The 25,227-nt window shown below is 35.9% G+C and overlaps 1 protein-coding gene across 2 annotated transcripts in view; it reads left to right on the top strand.

Annotated features, from left to right (window-relative positions):
• LOC125864367 (sphinganine C4-monooxygenase 1-like) overlaps nucleotides 1-25,227 on the top strand; it is a 752,368-nt gene that overhangs the window by 718,760 nt on the left and 8,381 nt on the right. Inside the window, exon 1 of one of the 2 annotated variants that reach the window (XM_049544350.1) lies at nucleotides 253-264. The exons of the other annotated variant lie outside the window; for it this stretch is intronic. The gene's annotated coding sequence lies outside the window, so the exon portion shown is untranslated. Of the gene's footprint in view, nucleotides 1-252; nucleotides 265-25,227 lie in introns of those variants that run through there. 2 annotated transcript variants of the gene reach the window in all.

The raw sequence follows: 25,227 nt of genomic DNA, 5'->3' as shown, positions 1-25,227 counted from the left end.
GTTCATGGTAAACGAGCAAAGGATTAAGATCTATCTGGGAAACACTGAAAGTGTGCAAGAAGTTGTTGAGGCCTATTATCTTGATAAAGTCTAAGTAATCAAGAGGCCTACATCGTGTTGTGACGTTAAATCAAGCGTTGCTTGGGAGGCAACCCAAGATGTAAAATCTAGCCAACAATAGGTTCTTGTTTTCCATTTAGTAGTTTTCTTTGTTGGTTGTTTCTCTGTACTATAAAAAATAGTTGTTTTATTTTTTGTTTTAGTGTTGGCTAGACATAGCATAGGGTCCGTGTCTAAAAAGTGTCCAAAAAATGTAAAAATAAAGGGCTAATGGTTGCTACATGTGCAGGGGCGAAAAGCAGAATCTGCAAAAAAAAGTCTGGTGCACCGGTGTACGGACCCTATCCCACGGACCGTGAATGGCGTCCATAGATCCCAGGTAAGTCTCTGAAATTTTCTAAGTCTAAGAGTGATCTACGGTCCTAATCTACGGACTGTAGATCGACCCACGGACCATAGATAGGGTCTCGTGGGTCCAAGCCCTAGTTCTGCCTGACCCGACCCGGACCCCTCCTATTTAAAATCCCCCAATTTCAAATCATTCCCACTTCCCTCCATTTACTCCAAACCGTTTCTAAACCCCCAAATCCCTTAAATCACTCCATAACTCCCCAATTAATCTTCCCCTTCTTTTCCCCACAATCCCAAATTTCCTTTTCTTTCCAAACTCCACTCATCCCCAAAATTCCCCAAGAGGTCCGGTGTACGGGTTCGGTGCATAAAGGCAAAGTTGTGGTATCGAAAGTGTCGAGTCATCACACAATCACCCCATCAAGGACCAAGTTAGCCAGTCTCCGAGCCGACGTTGATGTTATTCTTGCCACACCTACATTTGAGCCACAGGCTGCACCTATTGCTTTGTCTGATGATACGATCCTTGATGCATTATTCAGTGGGGATGCAGAGGAGCAGCCCGAGCCCACACGTGCCTGAGGTAAGCTGTACCGATCTAGACACACATCTGAGGCCACTGAGAATGAAAGAGCCAAGAAGAGGGAGCACAAGCAGGAGAAACAGGCTAAGAGGGCTTCAATATTAGATGAGCAGTTGTGCCATGAGAGGGTTCGTAAGAGTGTTGCTGGGGTATCAAGTTCTATGCCCGTTTCAGATGTTTCAAATATTGTGGGTCATGATGTGGGCATCGCTGATGGTGCAGTTAGAATGATAGATAGCACCACTGAGGGTGTTGTGATTGTTGACGTGGACAATACTGAGGCTGGCCCCAATGTTGTTGTAGCTGGTTCTAGGAAACTGGACCCACCCGCTTGTAGATGGTTCGTCGGCGCTATGCACCACAAGTTTGCTTCACCCAAATTCATTACTTTTTACTGCTTTTTGTATGCATTGGGGACAATTGCACCTATTTTTTGTTGGGGGGGTAAATGGATTGTAAGTGATAGAGTGAAGTCTGAGTAACCCAACTCATAATCCTCTCTTGGGGTTTTCTTGCCTATGTTCTTTTCCTCCAAGAGACTGCTTAATTTATGTTGAACCGGCATGTGTTCGGATTGTATGTGTAGAAGCATGAAAAAGAATGAAGCATGATGGCAAAAGCTTTTTGAAAAAATGATATCCATCCAAAATTTTGTTATATGTGCTAAAATCTGTAGGCTAGAATGAGTTGAATGTGTTGGCTCTGAGTATAACATAATAATGAACCAACTTGATGGCATGACTTAAGCTAAAACTTGAACTAGGTAATCTGATAATCTAATAATGAAACTATGTGCCAAGAGTGTGTGAGAATAGTTGATTGTTCAAACAGTTTTTGTGCCAATCTAGAACTTGCCCGGTTAGTCCTGCTAAGACAATCTACTCTAGAGGCTAGAAAATGATCATAGGCCCTTATTCTGATAAGTCCACAAATTGCCTAAAAGAAGAATCCAACCAAATGAAATAAATGCTCCCTTTGATCCAAATGCTTTGAGCCTAAATTAGACCATTTCTTTCTAAACCCCTAACTCACCTTCCCATAATCTACTATGTTGGCCCCGATCCCTCCTTGGACATGTGCACCTCGACTTAGGTAAAAAGCCTAAGTTGTGGCTACTGTAGAAAGTAACCTCAATCTTGGCCCTGATCCGACATAGGGTATTGTGCACCTCAACCAATGGAAAATCCATAAGTTGAGAGTGGCTATGAAAGAGAAAACCGAAAGAAAAATGGGTATAAAAAGAGTTTGATGTTGAAAAAAAGAAGAAGAAAAGAGAGGAAAGGATATGACTTGTTGAAAGCTAAAGAAAAGAATAAAAAGCAGGAAAAGGATGAAAGTGGAAAATAAAGAGCTACAAAGTCTAAAGTCGCATACATGGTTGAACAAAATCAAGGGAAGAAAGGTAAAATGGTAGGATGTCAAAAATAGGGCAAAAAGAGGTAGAAAGCCTAATGTAATGTCAAGGAGGGCAGAAAGTCACTAGAAAGTACCCAATGTACCACACCTGACCTTGAGCCTACGTTACAAGCCGAGAAAGTCCTATAGTGATCCTAGAACCTAGTTTGGAGAGTCTAAACAGTGAAAATAAGGGCAAGCATATGGTATTGAGCACTAACTGTACTTGAAGTTACTTTTGAGTGTGAGTGTTGAATGAATCTTTGTACTCAAAATCAAATTCATTGTGAAAAAGGGATTTCGTTTGAAGTAAGGGCACTAGTTACATTGTCGGAAAGTTGGTACCTTGGTGATAGTAAAACAGTGTATGTTGTGTGTTGGTTGGTCGGTCTTTGTCATGTTTGGATCCGCACAAGTTAGCTTGTTGAGTCTGAGAGAAAAGATTTGCACTCGAGAAGAGAGTCGGGGTAGAGAGCCATGTGATTGTTTGTGCTTGAAATGCTTGATTCTATACAAGTGTCGTTTAGAGTCTTAATGCATCGCTTGAGGACAAACAACGAATTTAAGTTGAGAGTGTTGATATACCGTGAGTTTACGGTATTATTAATACATTTCACTTAAGAGTTGTGTGTGTCTAGGGTCATTTTGTATTGATTTTTATGTATTTTTATCATGTTTGTAGGAAATATGTTCAAACGTGGAAATTGAGAGACACAGTTGAAGGGTGTGCAGAAAAGGGCATCTACGAAGGTGATCCACAAATCGTAGGTCCATTCACGCTCCGTAGATGGGTGTCATAGATGGGCAGGCAAGGCATTAAAGAAGATCAGGGAATTATTGACCAAGTGTGGAACCACGGTTGCAATCGACGGACCGTAGATTGATCTACGGACCGTACTGTTGCTCCGTCAAATGATTCAGAGAAGGGGTTTCAGTACCTGATTTTGAAAATTCTAAGTGTGGAGCTACGGAGGAGGATCTACAGACCGTGGATCAAACCACGGTCCGTACTGTTGATCCGTCGTTTGCTTCAGAGATAATGTTTTGGAAACTGAAAATTTGCCCAAGTCCTGAGTCACAGAAGGGACCTACGGACCGTAGGTCAATCCACAATCCGTAGGTCAGTATCGTCGAACGAAAACGTGGCCTGAAATATTATTTCCTTATTTCGTTTCCTTTTTAGTTAGGACTTATTTTTCTATATATAGGGCATGTAAACCTCGTTTTTGGGGTTAGACTTTATTACTTTTGTCCTCGTTTTTGGCTTTGGAGATTAACTTGCAACTTTAGCAATTCTTTATTTCCTAAGTTTGTTTTAAAGATTTTGACTTTGAAATTCAAGTTGAGATTCTGGGTTTATTATTCTCATTACGTAAGTTTATGATTTCTTTATCTAAAAATATGAATTGTGTTCTTGCTACTATGGGTAACTAAATCCACAACTAGGGTTGTGCGAACCATGAGCGATTAACAAAGTATGAATAGTAACTAAGTAATTCTTAAATAGTGTTATTGCATGCATTGATAATTCTTTCGTTTAGAAGTCTATTTAACGAGTGCATGCGTTAGAACTCGTCTTGTTGCTACTTGCCGGACCAAGGAGGTAGTTAATAAGAAAAGAACTATCAGCATAGATTTAGTGTGATACTATCTAATAGTCTAATGTCGATTGGTGCGAGGGTGAAAACTAAGTCATACATCGATGTGATGTCTAATATGAGGTAAAGGTAAGGGTTAGTAAATTATACACACGTAGCCAGACCAAGGTGCGTGGTGAAATTCTCTAGTTGCCGGACCAAGGAATTAGAGATACCTAACTTATCACTTTGCATGTAATACACTAGGAAAGGATTACTATTACTAGAATTATCGCGTTATTTGCTTATGGGGAACACGTACACCCTAGTTTCTCTCTCATCTTGATAACAACAAAAGTTTGAATCTTGCTTACTAATTGTTCACATAACTTTCAGAATTTGTTTCACAAATCCCCCCCCCCCCCTTTTAATTACTTGTTTTCGGAAATACATTGACTAAACGAATATAATCGCCAGTTAAGTTTAAGTCTAAACCATATTCCTCGTGGGATCGACCCCAACCTACAAGTTGGGTTCTTTACTTGATAACGATCGCTTATGCTTTTTTAGGGAGGTGTAATTTGAGCGTATCAGTAAACAGAAAAGGGAAGAGGAAAGAGGCATTGGTGAATTGTCATAACTAGTGAACAAGTGTAAGATTCGCTGCCCGACAATATGGAGTACTGACCCCCACCGAGGGACAGGCCCTGAAGCGAAGGACGGGAATGAGCGGAATCAATGTGTTCCAGTTTCTAGCCTTGCACTGACCTTCCAATGGACCATGGAAGGATAAACAAACTCACCGGTGGACTTCCGAGCTACAAGTCCTACAACATAGGAGCAGGATTCTCTAAAAAGCCAATGTCGTGGGTGGCCAAGAGGACCCACTGCGATACTTGTGCATAATTTTTTGTGTATACAATATATGAGGTTATTATTAACTATCCTAACCATATAATAGATGATAGATAGCCACAATTTAATTACTTTAGTAATTTTTTTTTATTTTTAATTTCTAGTTTGCTTTCTAATTATGTTCTAGTTAATGTATGATTTTCTGTAGATTTCAATGCTTAGTACAATCATTTTTGTTTGTTGAAACTTAACAAAAGTTGAAAATGAAGGTGTTGACTTAGTGGTTTAACAATGATAGAAGTGATTAATTAACACTATTATAATTTTAGTCCTCTAATCTTGATAAACATTGATTCCGATCCCTCTAACATTTAAACTATCATATTTAAATTTCAAGTAATTGAAATATGCATTTTTAATCCCTCAACATGATTTTGCAAATCTAATGATTGTTAATTAGTAAACCATATAGCTATTCGTGTATTATTATAGATTGAATCATTGAATGGGACAGAAATGTTTTCTTTTTGGAGATTAATTTTCTTTTATATCTTAATTACTTGTGTTCTTCATGACATGTCAACTTATATGCATATTAACAAAAATTATCGAGAATTTCACTTGTCAAATTGAAAAAAGAAAAAGACAAATATATAATACATAAGAATAACATCGAAGATTTTTATGAAACTAAAATCAATCTAATTCAAAGATAACATTATACATTTTTTAGAAGGGAAAATGCACAAGTACCCCCCTCAACTATACGTGAAATCCCAACGACACACCTTAACTATACATGAGACCTATTACCCCCTGAATTATTTTAAAGTGTAATAAACGCACTCTTTCGTGCTGAAGTAGCACAGAGAGTGTTCACTCTCTTAGAAGCATGTAAGATACAGAAAAATGTATTAAAATCTGATTAGTATGGACACATGTTTAGTTTTAATTGGACATTTTTATAATTAATTAGTGGAGATAGTTAATTAACTTTAAAAATTAAATTGATATTTTTTAAAATTAAATTTCTTTTTCTTCTTTATGAAATAGAGTCAAATTTTATTATTTTTCACAACATATTTAAGTTGTCAGAGAATTTTTTTCAGTGTTTTTCATTAATTTGTATAGTATCGAGAGTTTTTTTTCTTTTTCATTTTTTACTCAAATAAATTACTTGAAATTCGCTAATGAGAAAAAAATTGCATATTAGGAATTTAATTTAGGCAACATATAAAGAGCATTATTTAAATTAGAGTTTTTTTTAAAAAAAATTATAAATAAATAATTAAATTACCATCCCCTCCTCAATTATCCATGTCATACCCCTACCCCTACCCACAACCCTCACCCCCCCCNCCCCCCCCCCCCCCCCCCCCCGCTTCAGTTCTCCACAACCTCCATGTTGCTTCAGTTCTCCATCAATAACACCCTCCCTCCTTCTCTTCCCTTCTCACTTCAATCAGCCTTTATCTTAACCCAAATTCAATCAGAAAAAAAAATGACCCATATTTTGAATTCTTCTTTAATTAGAGTTCAAATTTTAGGTAGATTCTTCAATGGAGATTTTGGACCATGTTTTATGAAATTTATTTGAATTATTTGGATTGAAAGAAAAATAAAATTGATAGTAGATATTGAATCTGGTGGTAGTGAAGGGATAAATTTGGTGGTGGGTTATAATTTTCATGGTGATTGCTATGAGTTTTAATGGTTAAAATAAGTGGGTTTAGTGGTTATGGAGTGGGTGTTGATAATGAAGAAGAAGGAATCAAATGACATGAATTTTTTTTTTTATGGATCTGATCATTTATTGACGTGGTGCTGACATAATGATGACTTGGAGGCCAGTGTAAAACACCTTCCATCTTGTGAGTGGCTATATAGGTTTTAGGCTGTGTTAAGGGTGTATTTATTACACTTAAAAATTAATTTGGGGGGAGGAGGATAATAGCCCTCATGTATAATTAAGGTGTGTCGCTAGAATTTCGTGTATAGTTGAAGGGGTACTTGTGTATTTTCCCTTTTTAGAACTAAAAGTAAAACATAAGAAAATTTGAGGGCTTGCAATTCTTGGTAGATTGAATAGATGTACATGACAAAGACATAACAATATTATATAATAATAATGAGAATAACTAAAGTCAAATTCCTACTGCACCAAACACAGTAATGATTGTGTTTGGTACGAATGTTTTCTTTGTAGAAAAATATTTTTTGAAAAATAAATAATTTTTTAACTTATTTTTTAATGTTTAAAAAGTAAATAAAAAAATTGTCTTAAAAATATTTGTATGTAAATTAGCCAAAAATTATGAGGGTGGGATGGAATGAAGAGTGGGGTTCAGGGGTTGAATGATCAAAAGAGGGGGTTGATGCTGAATGGATAGGGAGCGGAGACAATAAACTTAAAAATTATTTATGAAATTTGTTTTCCCTACATTTCATTTTTTTTTCATTTTCAAGGCATCCTCTTTTCTAGAAAAAAAAAATCAAAATATTTTGACGAATTAAACATGAAAAAAATTTAAAAAACTAAACGCACCCTATGTTGGCCGGACGTACGGTTCTTCAATTCGATTTTATTAAATTTTTTGATTTGATTCTTCTATTTAAAAAAAGTGTACACCAAATCAATTTGGCTCGATTAAAAAAAAATTCAACTTCAATTTAATTTGATTCGATATTTCTAAAACAATTTTTGTATGCAAATGAGGACCAAATTATCACAATCTAAAAATAAAGTTAAAAGTATTTAGCAACACAAGGCATCAATAAACATTTAGAAGTAACACCAACAAAGATTGTAGTGGAGTGGTAAATACTCCTTCATTTTAACTGTGTTAGAAATATGAAATTGCCTCTAACCTAAAACTTCTCGATGCAAATTTAAATTTAATTGTACTCCAATATAATATCAGACATCGAATAAATATCAAAATAGTAAAAATATTTAGAAGCAACCAACACTATCACCACAAATAATTAATACATTTATTAGAATTACTTGGTGATAAACTCTCAAGTAATGAAAAGTTATGAATTCAGCAGCTACAATTGAAATGATCGACCTTCCTAGTAAGGAAAAAACTTTTTAATAGAATATAAGTGAGTTTGAGTCTTAAAATGTTTCGAGTTAAAATATTAGTTGTAATACTTATTATTTTAAAATACTTTTAATGAAAGTTTAGATCTTCCATGTATTCATGAGTCGTGCTAGGCACTGTCCTAAGAAATTATTTCAGTAGTGTGAAATATTTCCCCATGATTAAACAAGTCTTCTCTAATTAATTAGAGGACACATGAATCAACAAAATATAAATACTACAAAATAAGCAAGTCGGAAGAAGATATTTAGAAATTTGCTAAGTTTTACTATTTCACTTGATTATTTGTCCTCAAGACTACATCAACTTATATATAAATAATTTATTTGGTCTTGAAAAAAAATCATTTAGTCTTTATGTTCCTTAAACAGTTCCTTGTCTTCTACGAGAAATTTGTGATACGTTGTCACATTAAATAGTATTAACCATATTTTCGTTTTTGTTTCCATTTCAGATATAGCTGAACGGAAACTTGCTCAAATTACTCCAAGTGGGAGTTCTCAAAGTCGAGCAAAGAGACAAGGTAGAAGAGCAGGTCGCCATAGGACATGTTTCCGATGTCGTGAAATTATACGGATTGGTGTCCCAAGGGCGACACAAAATCTGTTAAGGAATCAAAGAGTCATTCGAAGAGAAAGAGAGAAGAAATTTAAAGAGTTTGAGTTTTTGAAGATGTCCCCTAATATTTTAGCACGTGATTTTATTCAACTTTTTGAAATAAAATAGGCTGAACTGACTGATTATAAGGAAATTTAAGATTGGAGAGCCTTAACTTATTTAACAGACGCTATTCGTGAACCTTGGGGGTAATAGATTGCTTGATGTTTATCATGATATGTGGCCCAGTCATCCTTTTAGGGTGTACATTTGTTGACTTGAAGACTTGTTGGAGGATTTTAGTCTTTGAAAAAATCTAGTAATTTATTATTGCTTACTTGTTTTTCAATATATGAATTATGTAGTTTGTTTTTTCTTAATGTAAGTTATTAGACATAAAAATCCTTGTTATTAAAGTCTTCAATATATATTAGTGTACACATAAATAAATTAGTTTCAAATTTTGGTTAAATATCTAGTTCGTAGATGATTGGATGCTTACGTGTCTTTCCAATTTTACATTAAATATGAAACATTTATGAGAATTGATCTGCTTGAATGTGTATGTCACATACAAAATTGATTAGAAATTCTTGCCTTAGTGTAATTCATAACAGACATGGCATCAAAAAGTATCATTGCTAACTTAAACAAAGGTGAAAAATTCAACAGTGAAAATTACGACATCTGGAGTCGTAAAATATGATACGTACTAGAAGAGAAAAGTGATATGGAAGGCATAAATCATGTTTTGAATCAACCATAAGAGGATAACTCTGCACAACACAAAAGGGATATTGAAGCTTACAAAGCTTAGAAATAAGCTAATTCCACTGCACGTGGAATAATAGTTAGTTCTGTGGTTGATGACCTCATACATGAATGTAAGTAATTTCCTACTGCTCATACTATATGGGCACATCTGCGAGGAACGTATGTGGTTACATCTGTAACCCGCCTCCGATAGTTGACTATCAAATTTGACACTTACATGAAGCGTCATGATCAAAATATCAAACAACACCTTAGAGTGATGTCAAACATAATAGCTCAACTCATGAGTGTTGGTCATGTTCTTTCAGCTAAGCAACAAGTTCAAGCAGTGATTCGATCACTTCCCAATAATTGAGAATATTTGAAGGTTAACTTGACCCATAATGATAACATCTAAACTTTTATAATGTTACCCTCCATGTTGAACTTGAAGATGAACGCCTTGGTGCTGCTAAAACTACTTCTAATGCCTTTGTGGCAGAGTCAAGTGGTAAAAAATCTTCAAGATTCAATCGCAAGAAAAATTGGAAAAGAAATGGGAAAGACAAAGAGACTGGAGAAGGACCTTCTAAGAAAAAGAAGATGTCAAATTCTAAGAAAGACAAAACATTTTTTCGACAAGAGAGACAAGCGAAAAATGAAGTGCTACAATTGCCAAGTGTTAGGGTAATTTGCTCGTGAATGTACTGAGCTAAAAAAAAAAAGTAACATTTCTAAACACATCTTTAAGTGCTACATATGTCTCTAGCACTTCTTTATTAACTGAATTTTATCCTATGTGGATTGTAGACTCAGGATCCACCTACCACATGAGTCGAGATCAAGAAGTGTTTGTGGAGTTTCATCTAAATTAAGGCGGATCTACGTAGGGAATAATGCAAAACTAGAAGTCAAAGAGATAGACACTTGCAAAGTGGACTTGCATGGTAGTCGTTCCTTGATATTGCATGACGTCTTATATGCTCCAGAGATTCGATGAAACTTAGTTTTTGTGTCTGTTCTTTTAGACGTTGGTTTTGATTTATTTTTTAATCGTAGTGGTGTTAGAATAACTCTAGATAATGATTTATATGGTTTTGGACTTCATTATGATCGTTTTATCGTTTTAGATTGTAATCCTTCAACTTATGACTATTATGTTGATCATTGTGTAATGACATGTTATTCAAGTAACAATGATATTGATGTTATTACATGACATGCAAGATTAGGTCACATATTGCAAGATCGAATGAATAGGTTGGAAAAGGAAGGGCATTTAGGTTTTTTCACAAAAATTGATATGCCAACTTGTGAAAATTATCTTGCTGAAAAGATTACACGTAAACCATTTGGGAAGGCTAAAAGAGTTCAGTTCCCAGTTCAATTAATTCATTTCGATATTTGTGGGACAATGAATGTGAGGGCAAGGTCTGGTGCTACATACTTCATTACATTTATTGATGATTTCATGCGATTTGGTTATGTCTATTTGATTTCTCATAAATCTGAAGCACTTGCGTGCTTTAAAAGATACATGAATGAAGTTGAAAATCAATTAGATAAAAGTATAAAGGCTTTAAAAACCGATTGAGGGTGTGAATATTTGTCAAAACAATTTGAAGAATTATGTATTGAAAAGGGTATTATCTGTTGACACCTAATTTTGACCCTCCCCGATAATAATTAATTTTTGATCTTCTTAATTTCTAAACGTTTTAGAATAATTAGCTTTATAAAATTCAAATAGTTTCAAGGTTAGTTTAAATAATTCTAGTCGACTTTTATGGTATTTTGAATAATAAATGTATTTCATTAATTATATAAAATTAATATATTCTATAAATATTTGAAAACCATCTCACAAGATTTCTACATTGTTTTAGTAGATATTTTATTATTTTAGTCTAGTATAATTTATAGTTATAATTTTGAGTTATTGAAATCGGTTAGTTTATATTTGAATTAATTATTTTATTTCGTTAAGTTTGAGAAGCTCATGGATTAATTCACGTTAATTCATTTTGATTAGATGCCGACCAAATCCACCAATTAATCTCAATTTGGTTACATTCGGAAATTCATTTGAGGCTTTGTTTGATTATATTTCCCTTAGCCAAATCTCCAATTCATTTCAACACATTTTTTTTAAAAAAAAGGACCAAAGTTGAGCCATTAACCAATTTTCAGCAACACCATACAACAGCAGCCCACCAAGAATTCCCATTTCCAATTTCCCACCCCACGTTGACTTCAACAACTCTAATTTCCAGCAATAACGTCCCAACCAGCCTACTCTTAATTCCCTCTACCCGGCCCATTTCCCTATTCCAAAAAGAAACCAGCTTCATGCCAACATACCCAGCCCCAACGTTCATAGCAGCAGTACCAAACGACCCTCTTATACGCGTTCTTCTTCACGTGAGAAACGCGTACAATACCCGACCCTATGCGTTTCTCATTTCTTCTTCCCCGCAAGCCAACAGTCCAGCTATTCCAGTCCAATCGCGCGTACTAGACGGTCCAAATCCATCGTTGTGTCGTCTTCCTCGCTGCAACAGCAGCAAAAAGCATCTGCCAGCCGTCCTACCCCCCTTTCCTCTTCGAGAATGGGTCAAATTTTAGAGAAAAAAAATGTTTATCCCAAATGGTGCAAGAAATTTATGGTTTTTTGAATTTCGAATGCACCCGATTTCTACCCGAATTTCACCGGTTCCCCCCNCCCCCCCCCCCCCCCAATTTCTACCCTAGTTCCCATTCTATAAAGGCTGCCATTAAGTTCTTGAAGAAAAAAGGATTTTCGGAGAAAAAAATCTTGGAGGAGATTTCTTAGTTGGAATTGAGATTTGAGCAAAAATACATTAAGCGAAAATAGCTAAAGTACCCACTAAATACTTCAAAAAAGAAAAAATGGAGCGGAATTGGCTTTTGGTTATCGCGGTACGAGTCGGAACGTGTGGTGTTGGAAGTCATTCGCCCCCTGCTCGTCTCGTCTTAGCTCGCTGCACTTTAAAAGGTAGACTTCGTTTCAATTCCGACTCTTTCATTTGATGTTCTGTTTGGGAATGAAATGGGCTGTTGTTCTGTTTTCTTTCTTGCAAAAAAAAATGTTGTTGTGCTATTCATCATTCACGACTTTCGTCTGCCAAGAGGTAGTTCGGTTTTTTTTAAATCCATGTGTCTCGGTTGTTTGAAGTTAAAATGAGCCTTTTCTAGCAAACTAAAAGCTGAAATTTTATGGTTCTTTGAGCTGGAGTTTTCTTTCGATTTTTGCATTTATTTGTTTTCTCTTTATGGTTGGGTTGCTTGTCTGGCTCGATGCAGGCTAGGATAACTGAAATAGTTCTTTCGTGGTTATTATTTTGACCCTATTCTTGGTATGCTAATGTGATTTCCGTTTCAAAATAGGACTAGATTTGTTTTTTAAAATTAGTTAATATGGAACTTGTGTGTTTATTTCATTTATCGCTTGTTGATCTGCTAGCTGGCTTTCTTAGCTGCAATGCTTATTTCTCCTTTTCTGATCGTCTCACCATGTTGGCTTGTTCTGTCTCTTGTCTCTTTGATGTTGTTCTTCTTAGATTTTTCGTTTTCTTTCATGTTTTTATTCATCTTTCTTTTCTACAAAGCATGCTAAAAATGGCGTTAATGTATGTATCTAAGTCCCTTTCGAGAATGGTATTTGGGCTGTCTAATTCTCCCTCTTCCTGATGTTTTGGAGTTTGTTCTCCCACTGCTTGGAATAATCTGTTCACCCCTCTTTGGTTCAATAGTTGATATTCAAATAGTTACTGCTTGCGAGTTTGAGTTAACATAGGGCCTGATTGTCTTGTCTTATCTTCCATATGTTAGTGTTGTTGAAGTTTAAATTGTGTTGTTAATACTACTTGAAGCGCAAATTTATCGGCATTGATTGTTATGGGCATGACACCTTTTATTAGTATGAAAATGAATTGCCAGTAGCCTGGTCACATGCAGTAGCAGTTTTTTTATTTGTTTAAATGCAGCACCTCAATCTTCTTACCCCTAACATTATAATAATAATATGAATTCAAATTACACCTCTAACCCAATTCCAATTCTAACATATCACTACTCAGTGGTCAACAATGTTTGTCCAAAATTTGCCATCAGCTTTCACGTGGAAGCAATTACTATACATATGTTCTTCAATTCCATTTTATAATATAATAATATATTCCTATCAACAATCAATATATACAATACAACATTAGAGCTTGTCGAATGCTAATCCTAATCAATTGTTTTTTTTTATTATTTCCCATCGTGACAATTGGGCAGTAGTGATTATTACTCCCCTTTATTTTCTTATATTAAATCATGTGGGTTGTTATTCATAAGTTTACTTGTTTTTGTTGCATGTGAAATTTGTCCGAGTCCTCATGGACTCTACCCCTGCATTTTCTCATTGGGTCACGGAGGCCCAATCTTTTATCCGAGTCAGTCGGCCTATTAAAAAAATGACGAACAGATTCCGAAGTTGAAAGAGGCAATAAATCGAGAAATTAAAGTTTGGGCCTTTGGCCCACTCTTCTTTGAGAAATTGTATTTTGTTATTTTTGGGCCTAAGCCCCCTTGTCATTATTTATTATTATTATTGTGTTAGTTCTTAGCACAGGTAAAAAATTTTGGGCCAAAAGTCCAAAAGAGATGATTCTTTTTATGTTAGTTTAGGACAGGTGCAGGTGATTCTGATGGTTCGGCCCAAAATGAAAATGGGCCCAAATACTGGCCCAGGCGGACAGAAAAATCAGATTTGGGCCCAAGTCTCTTTCCCTCTTTATTTTTTTACGTTTATTTACTTGTTAATATTTGTCATTAGTCTTAAGATCAACAATTCAAATCCCCGAAAGACGTCCATTTCGATTTTAAAAAATTAACTAAACCAATCAACTCTTAACAAGACCTAAAGAAATAAATTTTGCAAGATAGCTCGCTTAGATAATGTTTAAATATTTCCCCTTTTCCCCTTTAAAATAGTTTCAACTATAAAATAGTTCAATTTTGCAAATCGAGTTAAGTTAAAATTATTTTAGCCAAATAATTAATTGTGGGATAACCACATTAGTGGACATTCTAGGTGTTTTTAAAACCTTCCTAGAAATGTTAATAAGAACCTCGAACCCTTTTTAAAGTTTTCACTAGATTCCTGTTTTAGTCTTTTGAAAACAACAGTTTTCTTAATTTGCTTTAAAATTAAGTGGCGACTCTAAACCAGTCCAAAATATATTTTCCTAATAAAATATAATCAGACAGTTAACTACTCCTTATACACCTCAACAAAATGGTGTAGCTGAAAAAAGGAATAGAACTTTATTGGATATGACTAGGTCAATGATTGCGCAAATTTATCAATCTCTTTCTGGGAGATGCATATTGAATGTGACTTACATATTGAATAAGGTGCCTTCTAAATCAGTATCTTCGAATCTTTATGAACTTTGGACTAGTCATAAAACAAACCTAAATGATCTACGACCTTAGGGTTGTGCTGCATATATCAAAGATCATTTTGGTAAGTTTGGTAAATTGAGTCCGAAAGGAAAAAAATGTATCTTTATAAGATACTCAGAGCACTCCAAAGGGTAAGTGTTTATTGAGGAATTGGAGGATGAAAGTACTACTAAAATTGTATCATGAGATGTCAGATTTTAGGAAAATGATTTCCCAAAGAGGATGAAATTAATGAAGGTGAGCCTCTATATGAGATGTTGAATTAAGAAGATCAGATAATGTCTTCAGGCATACTTGATAATTCAATAGATCAAGAAATGATTCCTGGTTTAAGTGGGCGTTATGAATCCCAAAATCCTATAGAGGAGTCCGAACCTCAAATATGTAAGAGTACAAGAAAAGATCTACCTAAACGGTCTTATGAGATTGAGGATTGTGTTTTCTTGGTATCTCTCATAGAATTGGACGGACCTAATTATGTAACTGAGGCCTTATCAAGCCATAAAAGGGATGAATGGTTAAAAAGGATGAAAGAAGAATTAGAGTCTATGAAAACTAACAAAGTTTGGAATCTGATTGACCTTTCTAAGGAACGTAAAGTTATTGGAAAAAATGGATTCTCCAAGTTAAACACAAATCGGATGAGTCAATAGAAAGACACAAAGCATGATTAGTGGCAAAAGGTTTTACTCAATAAGTTGGAATAGACTAAGAGGAAAAATTTTCACCAGTTCTGAAGTTTACCTCTATACAATTAATTTTAGCTATTGTTGCACGTTTAGATCTAGAATTACACCAAATGGATGTGAAGACCTCTTTTCTCGATGGAGAATTAAATGAGAAAATCTACATGGAACAACCAGTAGGTTTCGTTGTTAAAGGCTAAGAAAAGAAAGTTTATAAATTGAAAAGATCAATTTATGGACTAAAGCAATCTTCAAGGCAGTGGCACCTGAGATTTCATAAAGAGGTGATGTCATTTGATTTCACCATGATCGATGAAGATCATTGCATCTATGTGAAAATGTCCAATGAAAATTTTGTACTTCTTTCTCTTTACATAGATGATATTTTATTAGCTAAAAATAATTTGGAGTATGTGAAAACTGTCAAGTCATGACTTTCAAAATCATTTGATATGAAATATATAGGTGAAACAAATTATATATCGGGAGTTTGATGTATGCTATGATGTGTACTCACCCGTACATTTTCGTGAATCTGCTTAGCAGGTATCAATCCAATCCTGGAAGAGATCATTGGAAAGCAATAAAGATAATATTTCGATACATGAAGGAAACTACGGATCATACACTGTGTTATAATGAAGTTGATTTATTCATAAGAGGTTATATAGATATTGATTGGGTTGTTGACCTGAATGATAGAAAAGCAATATCCGGTTATGCTTTCTTACTAAATGGTGGTTCTATTTCATGAAAAAGTAAGAAGCAAACTTGCACAACTCTTTCAACTATGGAATCTGAATTCGTGGCTTGTGCGTCTACAATACAAGAAGTTGTTTGGTTAAAGATGTAACACCCCGTAACTAGGAAGAACTAGAAAGAAGTTAAAAAATTGGAAATAGTCATTTTTGGAAAGAATATAAAAATCTGGAAATTTGTTAAGTATGAAGTTGGATTTTTGGTCAACTTCAAACGACCATAACTCCTACATCAGGATGATTTAGGTGTGTTTCCAGATATCGCAAGAAATATCTTGGAATAATCTTTACAACGCCGCTGAGTTTGCGCGATTCCGAGTTTGTATGAGTGAGATATTCCCATTTGAAGTTGGGTTGTTCAAAAAAAGAAAGTCTAACCCGAATTTTAGAAGGGCATTATGGTCTTTTCAATACCCCATGACTTAATTTCATTTTTTGGTAATTAATTGGGGTCTAAACTAATATGATTCAATTTACGCTTTTACGATATTGAATTAGGGTTCTAGAAAAGAGGAAAAAAGCAGAGAAAGGAGGAGAATGAGCAAGAATCGTCAAGTTCTTCAAGAATCGCTTGTGTATTTTGTCAAGGGGTGATCCCTACGAGGTATGTTAATTCACACAGCGTTAGGTTCATTCACCCATGCACTAAACATGTTTAATTCATCATGAATTCGTCCTAAAAGTTGAAAGTTGAATGTTCTTGATGTATGTTCTTGAATTTACTTTTGTTCTTGAATATGGGATGAGATCTAGGAGTTCTTGAGAGTTTAAGATCAATTTTAGAGTTGTGTTTGATTAGATTTTTGAGTATATATGATGGGTATCTGAATCTAAAGAGAATTGGAGAAAAAGAATCGAATTTAGGCAATTTCGGGTTTGAAAATGAAAAAGGAACAAGTAGGAAGAATCTGGGTACCAGGTCCGCATCGCGGACCTGTTTCTTAGAATTGATAATTCTTCTTCGCGTCACGGAGCAGTCACGGACCGTTCTGCCTCAAAATTTATTTCGCGACCAAATTATTAAATGTATCTCCGCGTCGCAAACTTGCTTCCTAGACTGTATTTTTCAACTGTTTCTCATGTTTAACTATTTAAAAATACTACTAAACATCATGAGATCTTTCCTATCACAAATATCAATCCTTGAATCCATAATTCAATTCAAGGATCAGTTAAGAGTCAAGTCAAGAGAAGTTAATACCTAAGTCAAGAGAAGTTCATAGAGTCTCCAAAAGTCTTTTATAAATGATTTGACTTTGTTTTAAGACTTGAGTTTTCAGTTGAGTAAAGTTGAAGTTCATTTCTTCAAAAGTATATGAGGATTATGTATTCCCAAAGAGTTAAAATGTTTTCACATTTAAACAAGAAAAGGAAACCTTGATTTCCAAAGAGCCTTTGAGCTAGTTTTTAGAAAAGAGTAAGTGCTTTCAAAATTAAGGAAAAGAGGAAACTTTGATTTCCAAGAAGAGCCTTTAAGCTAAGTTTTTGAGCAATTATCTTAAATCACAGAAGGAAGTATGTTTTTTTAAAACATAAGATCTATTATCATATTTTAGGAGTAGTATTGAGCACCGATATGGGGGAGAGTTCAAACAACTCACAACCCCCATAAACTATGTAGCCACTATGGGTAGAAAAGGGTCATACTTTTTAGATGATTTCTTAGTGCTTTTAGCATAGACTAGTGGATCCACTTAGTAGTTCATGTTCTATACCCCCGATAAGGTATATGACGGCCCTGGCAGCGTGAGGCAAAACATTGGATCATCACAATAGCTCTTAAGTGATGGTTGTCGATTAGAGAAATTCCTACAACAGTATTTCGTATTTTTATATACATCAGAAATATTTAAATTTTCATATACAAACAGAGTTCATATTGTATCTTTGCTTACATACAGAGTGATTATTGTATATCTAAATACATAGAGTTGAAAACCATGTTTTAAAGCATTTCTTTATATTGCATTTATTTACACTGCTTTATACTGAAATCAGTTGAGTTGAGTTGAGCCAGGTAAGTTCTTCAGTTCCTTTCAATCTTATGTCTTGTTTTAGTATTCCCCTAGCATACTCGTACATTCAATGTACTGATGCCATTTAGCCTACATCTTCTTATGATGCAGACACAGGTAACCAGGATCAACATCCAACGCATCGTTGATTCTAGGGAGCTCTAGAGTTTGTTGGTGAGCCTCCTTGCTTCCGAAGGATCCCTTTTATTGCTTTCAGTATTTTAGTTCATTAGGATATCGTGGGTCTTGTCCCGACATCCATCTCAGTTGTTTAGAGGCTTCATACATAGATAGTTAGTTAGTTCATTTTTCTTTACTTTGTTATTGGCTTATGTTTAGATTTGAGTCGCCATTTTGGCTAAGTTAAATATTTATTTCTAAAACATTATGAGTTTAGTTTGAGACAGTTGAGTTATCTTGCATTTGAGTTCTTTCCTTAATGCTTAAAGTCTTCCGATGAGTAAGTAAGTCAGGCCAAGGGTTCGCTTGGGGCCAGTAATGGTTCTTGAGTTCTAGTCCCACCCGGGGCGTAGGCTCGGGGAGTGACAAACCTGGTATCAGAGCACAGAGTTCAAGAGTCCTAGGGAGTCTCTGAGGCCGTATCTGTAGAGTCCTAGTTATCGGTGTGAAGTGCGCCACCTCTATAATTAGGAGGCTACAAAAGTTAGGAAATTATCTCACTTCTTTCTTACTCATTTTGTGCGATAGAGTTCATCTTTATAAAGTTTCTTTCTACCTCGTGCTTGCGCGTAATCGATTGTGAGTTGGGCTATGTTTGAGAATGCCTTCATGGGACGCTTCTTTCCCCGTGAGCTAAGAGAGGCAAAGATAAGAGAGTTTCTCACACTTAAGCAGGATCCTTTGAGCGTCCATGAGTATGGGCTTAAGTTCACCCAACTTTCCCGCTATGCTCCAGAGATGGTTGCGGATATGAGGAGTAGGATGAATATGTTTGTTGTTGGGTTGTCTTATCTTTCAAGTAAGAAAGGTAAGGCAGCCATGCTAATAGGTGACATGGACATAGCAAGGCTGATAATCCATGTGCAATAATTTAAGGAGGACAAGCTAAGGGATAGGGAAGAGTTTAAGAACTAGAGAGTTAAGACATCAAGGAATGAATCCGAGCAGCAAAAGAGTAAGGCGAACCAGTCTTCTTTCCAACATATGTAGAAGGGACCTACTCCATCACCTGTTAGTGCACCTGCACCAAGGAGCAAATGTGAGTACAATAGTCAGAATTCCCAAATTTTCAGAGCTAGACATGCACAGTCCCAAGGTAGTATGGCACAAGGGGGTACTAAGATTCCTGCATGTGCTAAGTGTGGTAGGAACCACTAAGGGATGTGTCGTGATGTCTCCACTGGATGTTTCAAGTGTGGCCAGAATGGTCATTTCATGCGAGAATGTCCAAAGAACTAGCAAAGTAATGGTAATGAGGTGATAGTGCCTAGTCTTCTTCAGTTTCTCCACCAAACAGAGCTGCATCTAGAGGAGCTAATTTAGGGGCAGGCAGAGGAGGAAACCGTCTGTAAGCTATCACTAATCGCCAAAAGTAAGAGGACTCGCCAGGAGCGAGTTTATCCTTTGTAACTCCTTATGTTGCAATGAATTTTGATGTTCTTCCTGAGCAACTTAGTGAGCCCTTCAGTGTTTCTACACCTGTTGGTGAGTCCATTCTAGCAGAAAGAGTCTATCATGATTGTCCCATTTTCGTCAATCACAAGAGCACTATGGCTTATTTAGTTGAGTTAGACATGGTAGATTTTGATGTCATTCTTGGTATGGACTAGCCTCATGCCTCAGTGGATTATAGAACTCGAGTTGTCAAGTTTCAATTTCCTAATGAGCCAGTTATTGAGTGGAAAAAACAGCTCAGCAGTGCCTAAGGGTCATTTTATTTTGTACCTTAAGGCAAGAAAGTTCGTTTCCAAGGGGTGTGTCTATCACTTAGTCCGAGTTAATGAATCTAGTGTTGAAATACCTCATATTAAGTCAGTTTCAGTAGTAAAAGAGTTTCTAGAAGTCTTTCCTGATGATCTTCCCGGAGTCCCTCTTGAGAGAGAAATAGACTTCGGTATAGATATTCTTCCAGACACTCGTCCTATATCTATTCCACCATACATAATGGCACCAGTAAAGTTAAAGGAGTTGAAGAAGCAGTTGAAAGATATCCTAGATAAATGTTTCATTCGACCAAGTGTCTCACCTTGGGGCGCTCCGATCTTATTTGTGAGAAAGAAGGATGGTTCCCTTAGGATGTGTAATAGACTATCGCCAGTTGAACAAGGTTACTATCAAGAACAAATATACTCTCCTAAGGATTGATGATCTTTTCGATCAGCTTTAGGGTGCTACTTGTTTCTCTAAGATAGATCTCAAATCTGGCTACCATCAGTTAAGAGTAAGGGAATGTGATATTCCAAAGACAGCATTCAGAACTCGTTATGGTCATTATGAGTTTTGGTTATGTCCTTTGGTTTGACCAATGCGCCTGCAGCATTCATGGACCTGATGAATAGAGTATTCAAGCCTTATTTAGATATTTTTGTTATCGCATTTATTGATGACATACTAATCTATTCGAGGAATGAAAAAGATCATGCTAGTCATCTCAGAATAGTTCTCCAAACTCTAAAGGATAAAGAGTTGTATGCTAAGTTCTCTAAGTGTGAGTTTTGTCTTGAGTCTGTGGCATTCTTAGGCCACATTATGTTTGGAGAGGGAACTAAAGTTGATACTCAGAAAATAGAGGCAGTGCAGAATTGAACTAGACCCATATCTCCAACTGATATTAGGAGTTTCTTAGGTTTAGCTGGCTATTATAAAAGGTTCGTAGAGGGGTTCTCATCTATTTCATCCCCTTTGACCAAGTTAACTCAGAAGACGGTGAAGTTTTAATGGTCTCAAGCTTGTGAGAAAAGCTTTCAGGAATTGAAAAAGAGGTTAACTACTGCCCCAGTATTGACCTTACCAGAAGGTACCCAAGGCTTTGTTATCTATTATGATGCGTCTAGAGTTGGTGGGTTGTGTGTTAATGCAGATTGACAAAGTTATAGGTTATGCCTCCAGACAGTTGAAAGTTCATGAGAAGAATTACCCAACCCATTATCTAGAATTGGCTGTCGTAGTATTTTCTTTAAAAATATGGCGCCATTATCTTTATGGTGTTCATGGGCATGTGTTCACAGATCACAAGAGTCTTCAGTATGTGTTTACTCAGAAAGAGTTTAATCTCAGACAAAGAAGGTGGTTAGAATTACTCAAGGATTATGACATAAGTATTCTTTAACACCCAAGTAAGGATAATGTTGTTGTTGATACCTAAAGCAGGTTGTCTATGGGTAGTACCTCCCATTTTGAGGAAGATAAGAAAGAGTTAGCAAAAGATATGCATGGACTTGCACGATTAGGAGTTTGATTAATGGATTCCACAAAAGGAGAAGTAGTGGTGATGAATGGGGCTGAATCATCATTAGTGTCAGAAGTAAAAGAGAAGCAAGATCAAGATCTTTTATTACTTGAATTAAAGGCAAGTGTTCACAAGCAAAAAGTGATGGCTTTTGAACAAGGGGGAGATGGTGTTTTGAGGTATCAAGGTAGATTATGTGATTGATTGCAAGGGTAATTGGGATCATCACCTACCTCTCATTGAGTTTGCTTACAACAATAGTTACCATGTTAGCATCCAAATGGATTCTTATGAAGCTCTTTAAGGGAGAGGGTGCAGATCTCATATTGGATGATTTGAAGTTGGTGAAGCAGGGTTGATAGGACCAGATTTTGTCCATCAAGCTATGAAAAAAGTGAAACTGGTTCAAGAGAGGTTGAAAACAGCATAAAGTCATCAGAAATCCTACACCGATGTTAAAAGAAGGAAGTTAGAGTTTGAAGTAGATGATTGGGTATACTTGAAAGTTTTACCCATAAAGGGTGTTATGAGATTTGGTAAGAAGGGGAAGCTTAGTCCCCGGTATATTGGCCCTTACAGAATATCGAAAAGGGTAGGTAATGTAGCTTATGAGTTGGAGCTACCACAAGAGTTAGCCGCGGTTCATCCAGTCTTCCACATCTCCATGTTGAAGAAGTGCATGGGTGATCCTTCATAGATCATACCAACTGAAGATATTGGGATCAAGGATAGCTTATCTTATACGGAGATTCCTGTCCAAATTCTAGATCGCCAAGTTCACAAGTTGAGGACTAAGGAAGTAGCATCAGTCAAAGCCCTTCGGAGGAACCAATTTGTTGAGGAAGCCACTTGGGAAGCTGAAGAGGATATGAAGAAGAGATATCCACATCTCTTCGAATCCGGAGAAGTTCCATATTAAAGTACTAATAGTTTTCTTGGCATTTTATTTATAAGTTGGTATGTTGTAATTGCATTGCGCTTGTTAGGTGTTTGAACTGTATGTTTGATGTGACGCCCTTAGCCTAGTAAGAGTAACCTCATTCGAGGACAAATGTTCCCAAGGGGAAGATATTGTAACACCCCGTAACTAGAAAGAACTAGAAAAGTTAAAAAATTGGAAATAGTCATTTTTGAAAGAAAAAAAATCTGGAAAATTTGTTAAGTATGTTAAGTTGGATTTTTGGTCAACTTCAAACGAACCATAACTCCTAGTTCAGGATGATTTAGGTGTGTTTCCATATATCGTAGGAAATATCTTGGAATAATCTTTCCAACACCACTGAGTTTGCACAATTCTGAGTTCGTATGAATGAGATATGTCTATTTGAAGTTGAGTTGTTCAAATAAGGAAAGTCTAACCCGGATTTTAAAAGGGCATTATGGTCTTTTCCATACCCCATGACTTAATTTCATTTTTTGGTAATTAATTGGGGTCTAAACTGATAGGATTTAGTTTACGCTTTTACGATATTGAGTTAGGGTTCTAGAGAAGAGAAAAGAAGAAGAGAAAGGAGGAGAAGGAGAAAGAATTGTCAAGTTCTTCAAGAATCGCTTGTGGATTTCGTCAAAGGATGATCCCTACGAGGTATGTGACTTCACACAGCGTTGGGTTCATTCACCCACGCGCCAAACATGTTTAATTCAGCATGAATTCGTCCTAAAAGTTGAAAGTTGAATGTTCTTGATGTGTGTTCTTGAATTTACTTTTGTTCTTGAATTTGGGATGAGATCTAGGAGTTCTTGAGAGTTTAAGGTCGATTTTAGAGTTGTGTTTGATTAGATTCTTGAGTACATATGATGGGTATCTGAATCTAAAGAGAATTGGAGAAAAAGAATCGAATTTAGGCGATTTGGGGTTTGAAAACGAAGAAGGAACAAGTCGGCAGAATCTGCATACCAGGTCCGTGACACGAACCTGTTCTTTAGAATTCATAATTCTTCTTCGTCTCACGGACCGTTCTGCCTCAAAATTTATTTCGCGACCAAATTATTAAATGCATCTCTGTGTCGCGGACTTTCTTCCCAGACAGTGTTTTTCAACCATTTCTTATGTTTAACTATCTAAAAACACTCCTAAACATCATGAGATCTTTCCTATCACAAATATCAATCCTTGAATCCATAATTCAATTCAAAGATCAGTTAAGAGTCAAGTCAAGAGAAGTTAAGAGTCAAGTCAAGAGAAGTTCATAGAGTCTTCCAAAAGTCTTTTACAAATGATTTGACTTTGTTTTAAGACTTGAGTTTTGAGTTAAGTAAAGAGTAAAGTTAAAGTTCATTTCTTCAAAAGTATATGGGGACCATGTATTCCCAAAGAGTTAAAATGTATTCACATTTAAACAAGAAAAGGAAATCTTGATTTCCAAAGAGCCTTTGAGCTAGTTTTCCGAAAAGAGTAAGTGCTTTCACAATTAAGCAAGAGAGGAAACTTTGATTTCCAAGAAGAGCCTTTGAGCTAAGATTTTGAGCAATTATCTCAAATCACAGAAAGAAGTATGTTTTTTTAAAACATAAGAGCTGGTATCATATTTTGGAAGTAGTATTGAGCACCGATATGGGGGAGAGTTCAGACAACTCAGAGTCCCCATAAACCATGTAGCCACCATGGGTAGAAAAGGGTCATACTTTTTAGATGATTCATTAGTGCTTTTTAGCATAGACTAGTGGATCCACTTAGTAGTTCAGGTTCTATACTCTCGGCAAGGTACAGGACGGCCCTGGCAGCGTGAGGCAAAATGTTGTATCATCACGATAGCTCTTAAGGGATGGTTGTCGGTTAGAGAAATTCTCACAACAGTATTTTGTATTTTTGTATACATAAAAAATATTTGTATTTTCATATACAAACAGATTTCATATTTGTATCTTTGCATATATACAGAGTTATTATTGTATTTCTAAATACATAGAGTTGAAAATCATGTTTTAAAGCTTTTCTTTATACTTAATTTATTTACACTATTTTATATTGAAATCAGTTCAGTTGTGTTTAATTGAGTTGAGCCAGGAAAGTTCTTCAGTTCCTTTCAATCTTATGTCTTGTTTTAGAATTCCTCTCGCATACTCGTACATTCAATGTACTGATGCCATTTGGCCTGCATCTTCTTATGATGCAGACACAGGTAATCAGGATAAGCATCCAGCGCATCGTTGATTCTAGGGAGCTCTAGTTTGTTAGTGAGCTTCCTTGCTTCCGGAGGATCCCTTTTATTGCTTTCATTATTTTAGTTCAGTAGGATGTCGTGAGTCTTGTCCCGACATCCATCTCAGTTGGTTATAGGCTTCATAGATAGACAACTAGTTAGTTCATTTGTCTTTACTTTGTTATTGGCTTATGTTCAGATTTGAGTCTCTATTTTGGCTAAGTTAAATATTTATTTCTAAAACATTATGAGTTTAGTTTGAGACAGTTGAGTTGTCTTGCATTTGAGTTCTTTCCTTAATGCTTAAATTCTTCCGCTAAGTAAGTAAGTCATGCCAAAGGTTCGCTTGGGGCCAACAATGGTTCTCGAGTGCCAGTTTCGCTCGGGCCTTAGGCGCGGGGCATGACAAAAGAGATTCTTTGAATATTTGAGTATTGCAAAGAATTCTAAGGGCCCCATGATT

Source organism: Solanum stenotomum, chromosome 1, assembly GCF_019186545.1.
Source record: "Solanum stenotomum isolate F172 chromosome 1, ASM1918654v1, whole genome shotgun sequence".
Taxonomy (NCBI): Eukaryota; Viridiplantae; Streptophyta; class Magnoliopsida; order Solanales; family Solanaceae; genus Solanum; species Solanum stenotomum.
The sequence above is the reverse complement of the archived record's forward strand: the minus strand, read 5'-3'. Positions and strand labels throughout refer to the sequence as shown.